The sequence below is a fragment of the Cnephaeus nilssonii genome, assembly GCF_951640355.1.
Source record: "Cnephaeus nilssonii genome assembly, chromosome: 12".
Classification (NCBI taxonomy): Eukaryota; Metazoa; Chordata; class Mammalia; order Chiroptera; family Vespertilionidae; genus Cnephaeus; species Cnephaeus nilssonii.
The window spans coordinates 47,480,177-47,486,176 of NC_137083.1; positions in this window are offsets into that span (position 1 = coordinate 47,480,177).

The window sequence follows — 6,000 nt, forward strand, 5'->3', positions numbered from 1 at the left end:
ACACTCAGAACCAAGAAATAAGAAAACAGTAGACAAAGGAGATTAAAAAAAATATCACTGGCTAACTTCAGTTGACTATGAAGTCACGGTCCTGGCAGGAAGCAAATGGGATATTAAGAATGAGTGGTGGGGAGAGCTAATGTAGGGACTTTTATACACAGGTGTTGACAGTGTTAAGGGAAGCCAAGAAATGATGACAGAGCATGCAGGGCTAGGCATGCTGGGAAGCTGCCATTACAGCTTGCTTAACAGGCAGGGAACAATTACCAGAAATTAGTTATAGGGAAAGGCTGCTCAGGGGAAGCCGTGACTTTTAGTAAAAGTATGTGGCCATTGCCAACCCACAGTGAGGCAAGGAGGAAGCTGGAGGAATAGTACCTCCAGCTCTGTATCTGCTGCCTGTGTCTGAAACCAACTGAAAGCTAGAAGCCAGGGGACCTGGCTGACACAGTCCACAAAGGCCAGCCTCTGGGTTACACAACAAGATGGAGAAGAGTGGAGAGTATATGATGGAGCCGGAGGATAATACCTAGTATAGTTTTAGGGTGGCGAGTTAGACATTTCCATTTGTGAGGGTGAGGGAGAAATTCACACACACACACACACACACACACACACACACACACACTCACACACACTCACACACACACACACACACACACACACACACACACACACAGCAGAGAATTCCCTCATCATATTTTTAAACTTTCTTCCAAGGACTTCTCCTTGGAAGTCCTTTTTTTTTTGTTAATCCTCACCTGAGGATATTTTTCCATTGATTTTAGAGAGAGTGGAAGGAAGGGGGAGAGACAGAGAGAAACATCGATGTGAGACAGACACATCAATTGGCTCCCTCCTGCACGCACCCCGACCAGGGCCAGGGATTGAGCCTGCAACTGAGGTACCTTTGACTACAATCGAACCTTGGACAGTGTTTTTCTTTTCTTTTAAAAAAGAATATTTTTATTGATTTCAGAGAGGAAGGGAGAGGGAGAGAGATAGAAACATCAATGATGAGAGAGAATCATTGACCAATTATTTCCTGCATGCCCTAGATTGAGGATTGAGCCTGCAACCTGGACATGTGCCCTGGGCTGATGTTCTATCCATTGAGCCAAACCAGCTAGGTCTGGAAGTCCTTTTGGAGACTCAATTTCCACAAAGAGGTTCTAACTATTATTGCTACTTAGACACACCGCATGGTTCTCACTGTTTAATAAACTCTTGAGGTAGGACCATTTTTCTTCCCATTTGCCCCTCTGTAAGACCTGCATGGAGCCTTGATGTTACACAGCACCTTAGCTAAAAGTTCATGGACAGATGGATTTAGGAGGAGGAATTACCTAGGCTTCTTGAAAGCTGTTCATCAGAAGGGTCCTTGATGTCTTTCCATTGTTAAAGTAGCCATTTAATGCTCTTGTTCAGGGAAAACTCCAGGTGGGGGACACTGCTCATGGCCTACTCAGCAGCTCTCCCTCTCCTTCCAATAGGGCCCTGATTTGGTTCGAGACTCTCCTGCCCCCTTGCAGCCATGTATCAGAAGGGAACCTTGCCTCCCCCCAACCCCCGACCCCACTAGAGTAATGTAAGGGCAATGCCTTTTCTCTTGCCAGGATTTGGTTTAGGAGTGAACACGTGACCAACGTCTGGGTACAGAGCCTTGAAGAGTGGTTGCTGGGACATTCAATACAGTCTTTCCTCTTCCGAGAGATACTACAGTTGTTCCTGGCAGCTACTTTATGACCAGGAGGAGAAGATCCAGCTTCCAGATGAAGACACCACTGTGGACTGCAAAGCAGGGATTCAAAAAATGGGGCCCTTGCTAATATGGAGGGCAACCTGAAGCCTGCTTTATCGCTGGACTTCTCCCTCTGTGAATAAAGGTATTTCCCTTTCTGGAAAGACCTTTGAGCTGGGTTTTCTGTTGCTCCGTATCTGAAAGCAGGCACACACACCCTGCCATTGTCTTCCTCTTAGATTCTTCTGTTATAGGAGCCAAAATATAATTAAATAGTCCTCGGAATGTTTAGACTCACTCTGTGCCCAGGAATGCAAGAATGGTTTATACCAGAGAGCCCCTGGCAAGCCTGAGCATCATATATCATTTTATAGTAGCTAGTCCTCTGGACACTGGGAGTTTATTTTGCACTCACCCTGGGATCCTGTTTATGTGCTGTCTCTTGCCCATTACATTGAACCTGAATTTTTTTTGAAATAGTGTCTCCAAAATGTTAAATATGTTTTCTTTTCCATACACACAAGAAACGCTTGGTTTCTTCAAGGTAAGAATGAGCCCTAAGCCCTTAAGCTCTGGATTCAGGGTAGCCGTGACTTTTAGTAAAAGTATGTGGCCATTGCCAACCCACAGTGAAGCAAGGAGGAAGCTGGAGGAATAGTACAACAGTGTTTTTTAAAAAAAATATATTTTATTGATTTTTTACAGGGAGGAAGGGAGAGGGATAGAGAGTTAGAAACATCGATGAGAGAGAAACATCGATCAGCTGCCTCCTGCACACCCCCTACTGGGGATGTGCCCGCAACCAAGGTACATGCCCTGGACCGGAATCGAACCTGGGACCCTTGAGTCCGTAGGCCGATGCTCTATCCACTGAGCCAAACCGGTTTCGGCTTTCTTTTCTTTTAAAAAAGAATATTTTTATTGATTTCAGAGAGGAAGGGAGAGGGAGAGAGATAGAAACATCAATGATGAGAGAGAATCATTGACCAATTATTTCCTGCATGCCCTAGACTGAGGATTGAGCCTGCAACCTGGGCATGTGCCCTGACTGGGAATGGAACCGGGACCTCCTGGTTCATAGGTCAATGCTCAACCACTGAGCCACACTGGCTGGGCAACAGCATTTTTCAAAGCAAAGCCCAAGGGGCCTTCTACTCAGAAGTCTTAGCAGAACTTGAAGCTTCATAATAGGGAGGAAATAGGGCTATTTATGCCATAAATTGACAGGCCAAATCGGCAGTGAGATTGATTTTGCCTTTCCTTGCAATTTTGATGGGAAATAAAACCAGCTCTTGCGTAAATTAAGGTCTGTGTAGAGTGACTACTAGAGGCATTCAGCAGTCAAGGGGAAGGGGCTAGTTGTTAATAGAATTTCTGGAAAGACCTTTGGGAAATGCTACACTGGAAATAGGACTGATGGTAATTTTATTTGGGTCACCTGTGGCTAAAGAATTGAAAAAAAAGCATAAAAAACATTTAAAATTTACTGGGAAAAGGGGAGAACTAGGGGTTTAGAGCCAGGAAATAAGGAAGAGAAACCATAGTTTAAGAATAAGAAAACATAGCCCTGGTTGGTGTGGCTTAGTTGATTGGGCGTTGTCCCGTGCACCAAAAGATCTGGTCAGGGCATAGGCCCAGGTTGCAGGCTTGATCCTCAGTAGGGGGTGTGCAGGAGGCAGCCATCAATGTTTCTCTCCCCATCTCCCTTCCTCTCTCTCTAAAAATCAATAAAAAACTAACAAATGAGTAAGAAAACTTAGAAACATAAGAAGAGATGTGTTAAGTACAATTAAAGAAATATTGAAAGTTTATATGCTTTTATATGGTGACAGACAAAAGTTACATTTATTGATAGCTACCAAGTGGAAATATCCTGCAGGATATGGTAGATAACATACTATATATAGAAAACCCTAAAGATCTCACCAAAAAGTTATTAGAATAAATGAATTCAGTAGCAGGATACAAAATTAACCTTCAGAAATTAGTTGCATTTTTATATACCAATAAAAAACTATCAGAAAGAGATATTAAGAAAATAACCACATTTATAATTTTATCAAAAATAATAAAATACCTAGGAATAAAATACCTAGGAATAAATTTAACCAAGGAAGTAAAAGACCTTTATTCAGAAAACTATAAGATATTGAAGAAAGAAGTCAAAGAAGAGACACATAAATGGAAATATATACATGTTTATAGATAGGAAAAATTAATATTAAAATGTCCATACTACCCAAAGCAATTTACAGATTCAAAGCAATCCCTATCAAAATGCCAATGGCATTTTTCACAGAACTAGAACAAATAATCCTAAAATTTATATGAAACCACAAAAGACCCCAAAATGCCAAAACAATTGAAAAAGAAGAACAAAGTTGGAGTATCATGCTACCTGATATCAAGCTATATTACAAGGATATACTAATCAAAACAGCATGATACTGGCATAAAAACAGACACATAGATCAATGGAACAGAATAGAGAACCCAGAAATAAACCTATGCCTATATTTCAACTAATCTATGACAAAAGAGTCAAGAATATACAATGGGGTAAAGACAGTTTCTTCAATAAACGGTGTTGGGAAAACTGGAAAGATACATGTAAAAAATTAAACTAGACCACTTTCTTACAACATATATAAAGTAAACTTAAAAAGGCTAAATGTGGTACCTGGAACCATAAAACTCCTAGAAGGAAACATAGGCAGGAAACTCTTTGACATCGCATTTAGCAATATGTCTCTCCAGGCACGGGAAACAAAAGAAGAAAAACACACACAAATGGGACTATATCAAACTAAAATGTTTTTCCATAACAAAGAAAACTATCAACAAAACAAAAAGACAACCTAGTGAATGGAAGGAGATATTTGTTAATGATACATCAGATAAGGGGTTAATATCCAAAAAATATAAGGAACTCATACAACGTAACACCAAAAAAAAAAAAAAAATCCAATAAAAAATGGGCTGAGGATTTGAACAGACATTTTTCCAAAGAGGACAAATATATGGTTAATAGAAATACAGACATTCAATATCACTAATCATCAGAGAAATGCAAATTAAAATCACAATAAGATGTTACTTCACACCTGCCAGAATGGCTATCAATAATTCAACAAACAAATGTTGGTTAGGATGTGGAGAAAAGGGAACCCTAGTGTAATGTTGGTGAGACTGCAAATTGGTGCAGCCACTATGGAAAACAGTATGGCTTCTCAAAAAAAAAAAAAAAAAAAAAAAAGAAAAGAAAAACAGAACTACCACAATTCCACTTTTTATATTTATCTGAAGAAATCCAAAACATGAATTCAAAAAGATATATGCACCCCTATGCTCATTGCAGTATTACTTACAATAGTCAAGATATGGAAGCAATGTATGTGTCATTTCAATGTGACTGAGTTTTATAAGCCTAATATTGGTGGGCAGGGAAGGAAGACCAACTACAAAAGATACATGTATAATTCCATTTGTATAAAGTTAAAAACATGCAAAAAGTACTGAGTCATGTTTAGAAATACATATGTATATAAGCAGTAAAAGTATAAGAAATACAAGAGAAGAATCAACTACAAATTCAGGATGATGGTTACTTCTTGGGGAGGAAGGGGAAAATTGGGAAGGACTAGACAGGTACATTACTAGGTAGTGGGTATAAAGGTTCTGGTTTTGTTATTTTATGCCTTTTTTGTTTAAAATACTTTAAAGTAAACTTAGAAAATATTTAAATTTAGATTAAGCACCCTTTTGTAAAAAATATATATTATTATCATTCATAGAATTCAGCAATTACACTCCTTAGCATTTACCCCCCAAAACTGAAAACTTTTGTCCATACAAAAACCTGCACATGGATATTTACAGCAGCTCTATTCATAATTGCCCAAATCTGAAGCAATCAAGATGCCCCTTGATTGGATAAATAAACTGTGGTCCATCAGACAATGGGATATTACACATCATAGCACTAAACATAAATGCGGTATCAAGCCAGGAAAAGACCAAGAGGGAACTTTAAATGTATATTACTAAGTGAAATAATCCAACCTGAAAAGGCTAAGTACTGTGTGATGTCAACTATATGGCATTCTGGAAAAGGCAACACTTTGGAGAAGGCAAAAATGCCAGTGGTTACCAGTAGTTACCGAGATAAGCAAAATACAGAGGATTTTTAGGGCAGTGAAACTACTCTGTATGATATTGTAATGATGGGTAATGTCATCCTACCCATCATCCATCTATAT